Source organism: Pongo abelii, chromosome 16, assembly GCF_028885655.2.
Source record: "Pongo abelii isolate AG06213 chromosome 16, NHGRI_mPonAbe1-v2.0_pri, whole genome shotgun sequence".
Lineage (NCBI taxonomy): Eukaryota > Metazoa > Chordata > Mammalia > Primates > Hominidae > Pongo > Pongo abelii.
In genome coordinates this window covers 8,801,743-8,817,820 of record NC_072001.2, presented here as the reverse complement: position 1 = coordinate 8,817,820, position 16,078 = coordinate 8,801,743, and positions in this window count along the sequence as shown.

The window sequence follows — 16,078 nt, the reverse complement described above, 5'->3', positions numbered from 1 at the left end:
CACATGCCATTCCACACACCATTTCACATTCTATTCCATTCCATAACACATTCAATTCCAATCCATTCCACTATCCATTCCACATTCCATTCCTCATTCCATTCCACATTCCATTCCATTCCATCCCACATTCCATTCCATATTCAATTCCATTCCATTCCACATTCCATTCCACGTTCCACTCCATTAAATTCCACGTTCCATTCCACGTTCCACTCCACATTCCTTTCCACGTTGCATTCCACATTCCACTCCATTCCATTCCATTCCATATTCCATTCCATTCCATTAAATTCCACAATGCATTCAGCATTCCATTCCACATTCCATTTCACATTCCATTCCAAGTTTCATTACTTCCATGTTCTCTTACACGATGCATTCCACGTTGCAGTCCACGATCCATTCCATTTCATTCCGTGTTCCTTTTCATTCCATTTCTCTTTCCATTCCACATTCCATTCCACATTCTATTCTCATTCAATTTCACTTTCCATTCCATTCTGTTCCATTCCATTACAGATTCCATTCCATTCCATTCCACATTCTATTCTCATTCAATTTCACTTTCCATTCCATTCTGTTCCATTCCATTACAGATTCCATTCCATTCCATTCCATTCCACTTTCCATTGCTTTCCATTTCACGTTACATTCCGTTCCACATTCCATTCCATTCCACATTCCGTTGCATTCCATCCCACTTTCCATTGCATTACATTCCACATTCCATTACACTCCATTCCATTCTATTCCATATTCCATTCCATTCTATTCCACATTGCATTCCATTCCATTCCACATTCCATTCCATTCCATTCCACATTCCATTCCACATTCAATTCTATTCCATTCCACTTTCCTTTAAATTGCATTCCACGTTCCATTCCATTTCATTTCACATTCCATTTCATTCAATTTCAAATTCCATTCCATTACATTGCATTCCACATGACATTCCATTCCACTCTGCATTCCATTCGAATCCATTCCTTTCTATTCCACATTCCATTCCATTCCATTCTATTCCACATTCTACTCCATTCCATTCCACATTCCATTCAATTACATTCCGCATTCCATTCCACGTTGCATTCCACATTCTATTCTACGTTCCATTCCACTTTACGTTCCACGTTGCATTCCTCATTACATACCACATTCCATTCCATTCCATCCCACATTCCATTACAATTTGCATTCCATTCCATCCGAAATTCCATTTCACTTTCCATTCCATTCAATTCCACCTTCCATTCCACGTCCCATTCCCCGTTTCATTCCATGTTCCTTTCCATGTTCCTTTCCACATTCCATTCCATTCCATTCCATAATCCTTACCATTCCATTCCATTCCATTCCACAATCTATTCCATTACATTTCTCATTCCTTTCAACATCCTGTTCCACATTCCATTCCTTTCCATTCCACTTTTCATTCCAGACTCCTTTCCATATTCCATTCCACATTCCATTCCGTTCCATTCCACTTTCCATTCCACACTCCATTCCACATTCCCTTCCACATTCCACTCCGTTCCACTCCACATTGCATTCCATACTCCATTCCAAACTCTATTTCACATTCCATTCCGTTCCATTCCACATTTCATTGCACACTCCATTACACATTCCATTCTACACTCCTTTCCACATTCCATTCCACATTGCATTCCACATGCCATTGCACATTCCATTGCGTTCCATTCCACATTCCATTCGGTTGCATTCCGCATTCCCTTCCACACTACTTTCCACATTCAATTCCACATTCCATTCCATTCCATTCCACATTCCATTCTACACTCCATTCCATTCCATTCCACATTCCATTCCATTCCCTTCCAAATTACCTTCCACATTCAATTCCTCGTTCCTTTCCAATCCATTCCACATTGCTTTAAACATTACATTCCACATTCAATTCAACATTCCATTCCACATTCCACATTCCGCATTCCACATTCTCAGTCAATTCAACATTACATTCCACATTCCACATTCCACATTCCACATTCCACATTCAATATTCCACATTCCAATCGACACCCTATTACACATTCCATTTTACATTCCAATCCTTTCCATTCGACATTCCTTTCCACATTCCACTCCACATTGCATTCCACATAACGTTCCATTCAAATCCACATTCCATTGCATTCCATTTCACATTCCATTCTGCATTCCATTCCACACTCCATTCAACTCCACATGGCATTCCACAATCCATTCCATTCCATTCCACATACCATCCCATTCCATTACAGTTTCCATTCCATTCATTTCCATGTTCATTCCACATTCCATTCCACCTTACTTTCCACGTGGCATTCCATTCCATTCCACATTCCTTTCCACGTTCCATTCCTTTCCATTCCACGTTCCATTCCACATTCCATTGCACATTAGTTTCCAAGTTCCATTCCACACTACATTCCACCTTCCATTCCACGTTCCATTCCATGTTCCATTCCACATTCCATTGCACATTAGTTTCCAAGTTCCATTCCACACTACATTCCACCTTCCATTCCACGTTCCATTCCATGTTCCATTGCAGGTTCTATTCCATATCATTCCAAGTTCCATTCCACATTCTATTCCATTCCATTTCACGTCCCTTTCCACATTCCATTCCACAATCTTTCCACATTCCATTCCACATTACATTCCAATCCATTCCACATTCTATTCCACATTCCATTCCATTAGATTCTACATTCCATTCCACATTCCATTTCACATTCCATTCCACATTCCATTCCAAATTGCATTTCACATTCCATTCCACATTCCTTTGCATTCCATTCCACATTGCATTCCTTTGTATTCGACGTTCCATTGCACATTTCATTCCACTTTTCATTTCACATTCCATTCCACATTCCATTCCATTCCATTCCGCATTCCATTCCATTTCATTCGACGTTCTATTACACATTCCTTTCCACGTTCCATTCTACTTTCCAATCCACTTCGCGTTCCATTCCATTCCACTTTGCATTCCACATTCCATTTCATTCCATTCCACATTCCATTGCACATTCCATTCCATTCCATTCCACATTCCATTCAATTACTTTCCACATTCCAATACTTTCCTCATTCCATTCCACTTTTCATTCCACTTTCCATTACGTTCCATTCCACATTCCATTCCACACTTCACTCCACATTCCATTCCACATTACGTTTCACATCCCATTCCATTCTATTCCACATTCCACTCCTTTCCATTCCACATTCATTGCACATTCCATTCCATTCCATTCCACTTTCCATTCGACGTTCCATTCCACGTTCCATTCCACATTCAAATCCACATTCCATTTTACATTTCCTTTCATTCCATCGCACATTCCCTTCCACGTTCCATTCCATTCTATTCCACGTTGAATTCCACATTGCATTCCATTACATTTGACATTCCAATCCACATTCCGTTCCACATTCTAATGCATTCCATTCCACATTCCAATCAACTTTCCATTCCACATTCCATCCCATTCCATTCCACATACCATTCCACATTCCGAGCATTGCATTCCAGATTCCATTATATTCCACTCCACATTCCATTACTCATACCTTTCAATTCCTCTCCACTTTCCATTCCGCATTCCATTCCATTCAATTTTACTTTCCTTTCCACATTCCATTCCATAATCCATTCCTCTCCATTCCATTCCACATTCCATTCCATGTTCCGTTTCATTCCATTTCACATTCAGTTTCACTTTCCATTCCCCATTCTATTCTATTCACTCCACATTACATTTCACATTACAGTCCATTCCGTTCCACATTCCATTCCATATTCCATTCCACATTCCATTCCAAGTTGCATTCTATTCCATTCCACGTTGCATTCCACATTACATTGCATACAATTCCACTTTCATTTCCACATTCCATTCCTTTCCATTCCACATTCCGTTCCATTCCACTCCACATTCCATTCCATTCCATTCCATTCCGCAATCCATTCCATTCCAATCCATATTCTATTCCATTCCATTCCATTCAATTCCATTCCACATTCCATTCCATTCCACTTTCCATTCTGCTCCATTCCACGTGCCATTCCACGTTCCATTCCACGTTACCTTGCATTATATTCCTCGTTCCATTCCACGTTCTATTCCACGTTACTTTCCACGTTACATTCCACGTTCCATTCCACATTCCATTCTGCGTTCCATTTCATTCCATTTCACGTTCCTTTCCACATTCCATTCCACCTTCCATTGCACACTCCTTTCCTTTCCATTCCACATTCCATTCCATTCCATTCGAAATTAATTTCCATTCCATTCTGTATTCCATTCCAAATTCCATTACACATTCCGTTCCACTTTCCATTCCATACCCTTCCATTCCCCATTACATTCAATTCCATTCCACATTCCATTACATTCCATTCTACATTCCATTCCATTCCATTCCACATTCCATTACATTCTATTCATCCATTCTGCATTTCATTCCATTCCATTATTCGTTCCATTCCATTCCTTTGCACTTTACATTCCACATTCCATTTCACATTCCACTGCGTTCCATTCAACGTTCCATTCCACTTTGCATTCCACTTTCCATTCCATTCCATTCCATGTTCCATTCCACATTCCTTACCACTCCTTTACAAATTCCATTCCATATTCCATTCCATACCATTCCACATTCCATTCCACATTCCATTCCATTCCATTTCACATTCCATTCCATTCCATTCCACATTCCGTTCCATTCCATTCCATTCCATTCCACATTCCATTCCATACCATTTCATGATCCATTCCTTTCTTTTCCACGTTCCATGCCATTCTATTACACGTTCCATTCCATGTTCAATTCTACCTTCCATTCCATTCCATTCCACATACCTTTCCGTTCCATTCCATTCCGTTCCACATTCCATTCCATACCATTCCACTATCTATTCCGTTCTATTCCACGTTCCATGCCGCTCTATTACACGTTCCATTCCACGTTCAATTCTAATTTCCATTCCATTCCATTTCACATTCCATTGCATTGCATTCCACATTCCATTACAGTGCATTTTATTCCATTCCACATTCCATTGCATTCCATTTCACGTTGCATTCCATTACATGCCACATTCCATTCCGATCCATTCCACTTTGAATTCCATGTTTAATTCAGCGTTCCATTCTGCATTCTGTTCCATTTCATTACACGTTCCTGTCCACATTCCATTCCATTCCATTCTACGTTGCATGCCGTTTCATTCCACGGTCCATTCGGTTCCATTCCACATTCCATTCTTCGTTCCATTCCATTCCATTTCACCCTCCACTCCACATTCCATTCCTTTACATTCCACATTCCATTCCGTTCCATTGCACGTTCCATTACTTTCTATTCCACGTGGCATTCCACGTTCCAATCAACGTTCCATTCCGTTCCATTCCACGATCCATTCCATGTTCCATTCCACTTTCCATTCAACATTCCATTCCACACTCCATTCCAAGTTCCATTCCATGTTCCCTTCCATGTTCCATTCCACGTTCCATTCCACGTTCCATTGCATTCCATTCCACTCGATTGCATTCTATTCCATTCCATTCCATTCCAATTCATTGCATTCCATTCCATTCCATTCCAATCCACATTCCGTTCCATTCCATTCCATTCCACATTCCTTTCCATTCCATTCCACATTCCCTTCCATTCCATTCCACATTCCATTCTATTCCATTCCATTCCATTCCTTTGCATTACACATTCCATTCCATTGCATTCAAGTCCACATTCCATTCTATTTCATTCCACATTCCACTCCACAATCCTTTCCATTCCATTCCACATTGCATTCTACATTCCATTCCATTCCATTCCACATTCCATTCCATTGGATTGCATTCCACATTCGCTTCCATTCCATTTCACATTCCATTCCATTCCATTCCATTCCATTCCACATTCCATTTCCTTCCATTCCACATCCCATTCCACATTCCATTCCATTCCACATTCCATTCCATTCCATGCAATTCCTTTCAATTCCAATCCATTAAATTCCATTCCACATTCTATTCCACATTCCATTCCTTTCCATTCCCTTCCATTCCACTTTCCATTCCATTCCTTTCCATTCCATATTCCATTCCCTTCAATTCCATTCCAATTTCCTTTCGATTCCTTTCCACATTCCTTACCAAATTCCATTCCATTCCATTCCACATTCCATTCCGCATTCCATTACATTCCTTTCCACATTAAATTCCACGTTCCATTCCACGTCCCATTCTGGGTTCCATTGCTCATTTCATTCCACATTCCATGACAAGTTCCATTCCATTCAATTGCACCTTCCATTTCACATTCCATTCCATTCCACATTCCATTCCACGTTCCATTCCAATCCACGTTCCATTCCATGTTCCATTCCATTCCTTTCCACATGCCATTCCATTCAATGCCAGACACCATTCCCCATTCCATTCCATTCCATTCCTTTCCACATTCCATTTCATCCATTTCCAATCCATTCCACATTGCGTTCCATTCCGTTCCATTCCACATTCTACTCCATGTTCCATTCCACATTACAATCCACGTTCCATTCCACATTCCATTCCTCGTTCCATTCCCTGTTCCAATCCTCGTTCCATTACACATTCCATTCCACAGTCCACGTTTAATTCCGTTGCATTCCATTCCACATACCATTAAACATTCCATTCCATTCTATCCCACTTTCCATTCCCTTCCATTCAGCATTCCATTCCACATTCCATTCCACATTCCATTCCACATTCCATTCCCTTCCATTCCACATTCTATTCAATTCCATTCCAAATTCCGTTCCATTCCATTACATATTCCATTCAATTTCATTCCACAATCCATTAAAATCCATCCCCCATTCCATTCCACTCCATTCCACATTCCTTTCAACATTCCATTCCACGTTTCATTCCACGTTCCATTACACTTTCCATTACACGTTCCACTCCAAGTTCCATTCCACATTGCATTACACGTTCCATTCCATTCCATTCCACGTTCCTTTCCACCTTCCATTCCACGTTCATTTCCAGGTTCCATTCCACATTCCATTCCAGTCCATTCCACATTCCATTCCATTTCAGTCTATTTTATTCCATTCCACTTATCATTCATTTCCATTCCACATTCCATTCCGTTCATTTCCCCATTTTATTCCATTCCACATTCCATAACTTTCCATTCCATTCCACAATCCTTTCGGTTCCATTCCATTCCACTTTCCATTCCATTCAATTCCCCATTCCATTCCATTCCACTTTCCATTATTTCCAGTTTCATTGCATTCCGCATTCCATTCCAATCCATTCCATTCCAGTTTCCATTCCATTCCATTACAGTTTCCATTCCTTTTCATTGCATTCCATTCCACATTCCATTCCACATTCCATTCCATTCCAATCCATTCCATTCCATTCCATATACCATTCCTTTCCATTCCACATTCCTGTCCTTTCCTGTCCCCTTCCATTCCATTCCATTCCACGTTCGATTCCATTCCATTCCATTCCACTTTCCATACCATTCCATTCCATTCCACTTTCCTTTCCATTCCATTAAATTCCACCTTACATTGCTTTCCATTCCCCATTCCATTCCATTCCATTCCACATTCCATTACATTCATTTCCATTCCATTCCTCATTACGTTGCATTCCATTCCATTCCATTGCACTTTCACTTCCGTTCCATTACATATTCCACTCCTTTTCATTGCATTCCATTCCACTTTCCATTCCATTCCATTCCACATTCCATTCCATTCCATTCCACATTCCATTCCATTCCATTCTACATTCCATTCCATTCCATTCCACACTCCATTCCATTCCATTCCATTCCGCATTCCATTCCATTCCATTACACTTCCCATTCCACGTTCCATTCCACGATGCTTTCCACGTTTCATTCCACGTTCCATTCCACGTTCCCTTCCATTCCATTCCACATTCCATTCAACATTCCTTTGCGTTCCATTCCATATTCCATTCCACATTCCATTCCATTCCACACCGCATTATATTCCATTCTGTTCCACGTTCCATTCCATTCTGCGTTCCATTCCACATTCCATTCCATTCCATTCCACATTAAATTCCACATTCTATTCTATTAAATTCCAATCCACATTGCATTCCAATGCTTTCGATTCCATTCCACATTCCATTCGATGTTCCATTCCATTCCATTTCACATTCTATTACACATTCCTTTCCATTCCATTCCTCATTCCATTCCAATCCATTCCACCTTCCATTCAATTAAATTCCGTTCCTCATTCCAATCCATTCCATTCCACCTTCCATCCCATTCTATTCCACATTCAATTCCACTTTCTATTCCATTCCATTTCACATCCCATTCCACATTGCATTCCATTCCATTCCACATTCTATTCCATTCCAATCCATTGCTCTCCTTTCCATTCCATTCCATGCCACGTTCCATTGCATTTAATTACATTTCACATTCCTTCCCATTCCATTCCACATTCCATTCCTCAAAACATTCCACCTTCCGTTTCATTCCATTCCACATTCCATTCCATTCCATACCACTTTCCATTCCACTCCATTCCACGTTTCATTCCGCATTCCATTCCATTCCACATTTCATTTGATTCCATTCCACGTTCCAATCCACATTCTATTCCATTCCATTCCACTTTCCATTACATTACGTTCCATGTTCCATTCCATTCAATTCCACATTCCTTTCCATTCTATTCCAGGTTGCATTCCAAATTCCATTCCTTTCCATTCCATTCCACATTCCTTTCCATTTCATTCCATTCCACATTCAATTCCACATTCCATTCCATTCCATTCCACTTTCCATTCCATTCCCTTCCACTTTTCATTCCATTCCATTCCACTTTGCATTCCGTGCGATTCCACATTCCATTACACGTTCCATTCCACTTTCCATTCCACATTCCATTCCATTCAATTACCCATTGTATTCCACATACAATTCCATTCCATTCTACATTCCATCGCATTCCATTCCACATTCCAATCCGTTCCATTCCACTTTCCATTCCATTCCATTCCACTTTCCATTGCATGCGATTCCACATTCCATTCCACATTCCATTCCACTTTCCATTCCTCATTCCGTTCCATTCCATTACACCTTCTATTCCACATAGAATTCCATTGTATTCTACATTCCATCACATTCCATTCCACATTCCATTCCAATCCATTTCACATTCCATTCCATTCCATTAGATTCCACATTCCATTCCCTTCCATTCCGCCTTCAGTTCCATTCCATTGCACTTTACTTTCCATTCCATTACGCCTTCCATTACGCGTCCCATTCCACGTTGTTTCCACGTTCCATTCCCCGTTCCATTCCACTTTCCTTTCGAAGTTGCATTCCACGTTCCATTCCACATTTCATTATATTCCATTTCATATTCCATTAAACATTACATTCCCTTCCACATTGCCATACATTTTCCATTCCATTCCATTGCACATTCCATTCAATTTCATTTTAAATTCCATTCCATTGCATTTCATTTCATTCCACTTTCCATTCCATTCCATACCACACTCCATACCATTCCATTCCACATTCCTTTCGACATTCCCTTCAACTTTCCATTATATTTTCCATTTTATTAAATTCCACTTTCAATTCCTCATTCCATTCCATTCCATATTCCATTCCACATTCCCTTCCACGACATTCCACTTTCCATTGCATTCCATTACACATTCCACTCCTTTCCATTCTACATTCCATGCCACATTCCATTCCATTCCACATTCCATTCCATTCCATTCCATTCCACTATCCTTTCCCATATATTAAACTTTCCATTTCACGTTCCCTTCCATTCCATTCGACATTGCATTCCTTTCCATTGCATTCCATATTACATTCGAATCCATTCCATTCCAGATTCCATTACATTCCGTTCCACATTCCATTCCATTCCTTTCCACATACCATTCAATATGGTACCACATTAAATTCCATTCCATTCCACGTTCCATTCCATTCCATTCCTCGTTGCATTCCATTCCATTACACTTTCCCCTCCAAATTCCATTCCAATTCTTTCCACATTCCATTCCATTCCATTCCAAATTCCATCCCACCTTACATTCCAAATTCCATTCCACATTCCATTCTACATTCCATTGCATTCCATTCCACTCCACTTTCCATTACACATTCCATTCCACTTTTCTTTCCACCTTCATTTCCATTCCATTCCACATTCCACTCCACATTCCATTCCACATTCCGTTCCACGTTCCATTCCACTTTCCATTCCATTCCATCACACGTTCCATTCCACATTCCTTTCTACATTCCATTCCACGTTCCATTCCTCATTTCAATCAACGTTTCATTCCAAGATACATTCCAAGTTCCATTCCATTCAATTCCACGTTCCATTCCACATTCCATTCCACTTCATTTTACTTTCAATTCCACATTCCATTACCCATTCAATTCCACATTCCATTACACATTCCGTTACCTTCCATTCCACATTGCATTCCACATTCCAATTCACATTCCATTTCACATTGCATTGCATTCCATTCTATTTTATATTCCACTTTTCATTCCACTTTGCATTCCTTTCTATTCCACATTCCATTCCACATTGCTTTCACACTCCATTCCACATTCCATTCCATTCCATTCCATTCCACTTTCCATTCCACATTCCATTCCATATTCCATTCCATTCCATTCCACGTTCCATTCCAGATTTCATTCCACTTTCCATTCCATGTTCCGTTCCACATTCCATTCCACATTCCATTCCACGTTCCTTTCCGTTCAATTCCACATTGCAACCGACTATCCACTCCATTCCATTCTATTTTCCATTCCACATTCCATTCAACATTCCATTCCACATTCCATTCCATTCCTTTCCACATTCCATTCCACATTCCATTGCATTCCATTCCACATTTCTTTCTATTATACTCCACCTTCCATTCCACCTTCCATTCCTTTCCATTCCACATTCCATTGCACATTTCATTCCACGTTCCATTCCATTCCATTCCACTTTCCATTCCACATTCCTTTACACTTTCTATTCCTCATTCCATTCCATTTCACTCCACATTCCATTCCATTCAATTCCACATTCCATACCATTCCATTCCATTCCATTCCACATTCCATTCCATTCCATTCCATATCCTATTCCAGATTCCATTCCATTCCATTCCACATTCCCTTCCACATTCCATTCCATTCCATTCCACATTGCCTTCCAGATTCAATTCCATTCCATTCCACATTCCATTCAAATCCATTCCATTCCATTACACTTTCCATTCCACATTCCATTTCATTCCATTCCACCTTCCTGTCAAGTTTCTTTTCCACATTCCATTCCATTCCATTCCGCCTTCCATTCCACACTAAATTCCACACTCCTTTCCATATTCCATTCCATTCCATTCCACATTCCATGCCACATTCCGTACCACATTCCATTCCATTACGTTCCACATTCCATTCCATTACATTCCACATTGCGTTACACATTCCATTCCACTTTCCGTTCCATTCCATTCCACGTTCCATTGGACGTTCCATTCCATTCCATCCGACGTTGCTTTCCATGTTCCATTCTATTCCATTCCACATTCCATTCCATTCCATTCCACGTTCCCTTCCACTTTGCATTAGATGTTCCATTCTACGTTCAATTCTATTCCATTCCACGTTCCTTTCCACTCCATTCCAAGTTACATTTCATTCCATTCCACGTTCGATTCCACTTTCCTTTTCACATTGCATTCCACCTTCCATTCCATTCCTTTCCATTCCATTCCACATTTCATTCCATTCGATTCCACTTCCCTATCCATTCAATTCCATATTACATGCCATTCCTGTCCATTCCATTTGAAATTCCGTTCCATACCATTCTGCATTCCATTCCATTCCTTTCATTTCATTCCATTCCACTTTCCATTGCACTTTCCATTCCACATTCCATGCCACATTGCATTCCATTTCATTCCACATTCCATTCCACATTCCATTCAACATTTCATTCCACTTTCCATTCCGTTCCGTTCCACATTCCATTCAACATTCCATTCCACATCCCTTTCAATTCCATTGCACATTCCTTTCCATTCCTTTCCATTCCATTCCATATTCTATTCCATTCCATGCTATATTCCATTACATTCCACATTCCATTGCATACCATTCCAGATTCCATTCCATTGCATTACTCATTAAATTCCACACTCCATTCCAGTCCATTCCATTCAATTCCAAATTGCATTCTATTCCATTCCACATTCCATTCTACATTCCATTCCATTGTATTCAACATTCCATTCCATTGTATTCAACTTTCCATTCCAAATTCCATTCCATTCCATTCCATTCCACTTTCCATTCCACATTTCAGTGCATTCCTTTCCACATTCCATTCCATTCCATTCTGCATTCCATTACACATTAAATTCCACGTTCAATTCCAGGTTCCGTTCCACGTTCCATTACACGTTCCTTTCCATGTTCCATTGCATTCCATTCCACATTCCATTCCAAATTCCATTCCATTCCATTCTATATTCCATTACACATTCCATTCCATTCCATCACACATTCCATTTAATTCCATTCCACATTCCATTCCATTCCATCACACATTCCATTCAATTCCATTCCAAATTTCATTCCTTTCCATTACATTCCACATCCCTTTCCATACCATTACACATTCCATAACATTGCACATACCATTCCACTTTCCATTCCACATTCCAGTCCGCATTGCATTCCATTCCATTCCGCATTTCATTCCACATTCAATTCCACTCCATTCCACATTGCATTCCACATTCCATTCCATTCCATTCCACATTCCATTCTGTTCCATTCCACATTGAATTCCACGTTCCATTCCATTCCATTTCACATTCCATTCTACATTCCATTCCATTCCATTCCACATTCCATTCCATTCCTTTCCATGTTCCATGCCACGTTCCATTCCATGTTCCATTCCACTTTCCATTCCATACCATTAAGTACTGCATTGCATTTCATTCCATTCTACATTCCATTCCATTCCAATTCGAATTCCTTTCTATTCCTTTCCACATTCCATTGCATTCCATTCCATTCCATTCCACATTCCATTCCATTCCACATTCCATTCGACATTCAATTCCACATTCCATTGCATTCCTTTCCACATTCCATTCCGTTCCCTTACATTCCATTACACATTCAATTCCACATTAAATTCACTTCCATTCAGCATTCCATTCTATTCCACATACCAAACAACATTCCCTTCCTCATTCCATTCCATTCCGCATTCCATTCAACATTCCTTTCCATTTAAACATTCCATTCTATTCCATTGTGCATTCCATTCCACCTTCCGTTCCATTCTACATTCCTTTCAACATTCTATTCTACATTCCATTCCACAATCCATTCCACGCCATTCAACATTCGATTCCACATTCGATTCCACATACCATTCCATTCCATTCCGTGTTGCATTCCACGTTCCATTCCACGTTCAATTCCACTTTCCATTCCACTTTCCATTCCATTCCATTTAACATTCCATTCCACATTCCATTCCATTGCATTCCACATTACATTGCACATTCCATTATACATTCCATTACTTTCCATTCCACGTTCCATTCCACGTTCCATTCTTCATTCCGTTCCACGTTTCATTCCATGTTGCATTGCATTCCATTCCACGTTCCATTCCACTTTCCTTTCCATTCCATTACACGTTACATTGGACATTCCGTTGTACAATCCATTCCAAGATCTATTCCATATTCCATTCTACGTTCCATTCCACATTACATTCCACGTTCCATTCCATTCAAGTTCCATTCCCCATTCCATTCCATTCCACGTTCTATTCCACATTCCATTCCACATTCCATTCCACGTTTATTTCCACTATCCATTCCCTGTTCCAATCCTTTCAATTCCACGTTCCATTCCACATTCCTGTTCATTGCATTCCACGTTCAATCCCAGATTCCATTCCACGTTCCATTGCCTTCCATTCCACGCTTCATTCCACTAATAATTCCACATTCCATTGCACGATCCATTCCATTCCATTCCATGTCCCATGCCACGTTCCACTACACATTTCATTCCACTTTCCATTAACTTTCTATTCCACATTCCATTATATTCCATTCCACATTGCAATCCACATTGCATCGCATTACACTCCACATTTCATTAATAATTCCATTTCAATACCTTAAAAATTCCAATACATTCCATTCCACTTTCCCTTCCACGTTCCATTGCACTTTCCATTCCATTCCGAATCCCATTCCATTCCACATTCCATTGCATTCCATTAAATTCTCCGTTGCATTGCATTCCATTCCACATTCCATGCCAATCAATTCCACATTCCATTCCATTCCATTCTATTCCATTCCATTCCATTCCATTAAATTCCACATTGCATTCCATTCCATTCCAAATTACATGCCAATCCATTTAACATTCCATTCCATTCCATATCATTCCATTCCATATTTCATACCATTCCATTCTATTCCAAATTCCTCCCTTTCCATTCCACATTCCATGCTATTCCATTCCACTCCACATTCCATACCTTTCCATTCTACATTCCATCCCATTCTATTCCACATTCCAATCCATTCCGTTCCATTCCATTCCACATTCCATTCCCTTCCATTCCACATTCCTTTGAATTCCTACCCACTTTGCATTCCATGTTCCATTCCACGTTCCACTCCATTGCATGACATTCCATTCCACCTTCCATACCTTTCCATTTCGTTCCATTCGGCATTCAGTTACATTCAATTCCACATTTGATTCCATTCCATTCCACTTTCCATTCCATTCCATTACACCTTTCATTGCATTCCATTCTACGTTCCATTCAACATTCCCTTCCAATGCATTACACATTCCATTCCACTTTCCTTTCCACATTCAATTTCACTTTTCATTGCGTTCCATTTCACATTCCATTCCACAATCCATTCCACATTCCATTGCTTTCCATTCCACATTCCATTCCAGATTCCATTCCACATTCCATTGCGTTCCTTTCAACATTCCATTGCACAATCCATTCCAATTTCCATTGCATTACATTCCACATTCCATTCCACCTTCCATTTCACATTCCATTCCACATTCCATTTCACATTACATTCCACATTCCAAAACATTCCATTCCACATTCCTTTGCACTTTCCATTATACATTCCATTTCACTTTCCATTCCATTCCACTATCCATTCCACATTGCAATCCATTCCAGTCCACATTCCATTTCACTTTCCACTCCTTTCCATTTAAACATTCCATTCCGTTCCTTTACAAATTCCATTCCACATTCGATTCCACATTCCATTTCACAATACTTTCCACATTCCATTCCATATTCCATTGCATATTCCTTTCCATTCCACGTGCCATTACACGATCCATTCCACATTCCATTCTGCATTCCATTCCATTCCTTTCCACGTTCCATTCCACATTCCATTCCATTCCACATTCCATTCCACGCTGCACTCCACATTCCATTCCACTTTCCAATCCATGTTCCATTATGAGATCCATTCCATGTTCCTTTACATTCCATTCCACTTTCCGTTGCACATTCCATTCCTTTACATTCCATTTTCTATTCCACATTCCTTTCCACATTCTATACTACATTCCTTTCCATTCCATTCCTCATTGCATTACATTCCATTCCACATTTCATTCAATATTCCAGCACATTCCATTCCACATTCCATTCAATTCCATTCCACATTCCATTCAACACTCCATTCCACATTCCATTACAATCCATTCCACGTTCCATTTCACATAAGATTCCACAGTCAATTCCATATTCCATTCCACGTTCCATTCCCTTCCATTCCACGTTCCACTCCACTTTCCATTCCTTTCCATTTTATTTTGCTTTCCACATTCAACTCTACATTCCATTCCACGTAACATTCCACATTCCATTCCATGTTCC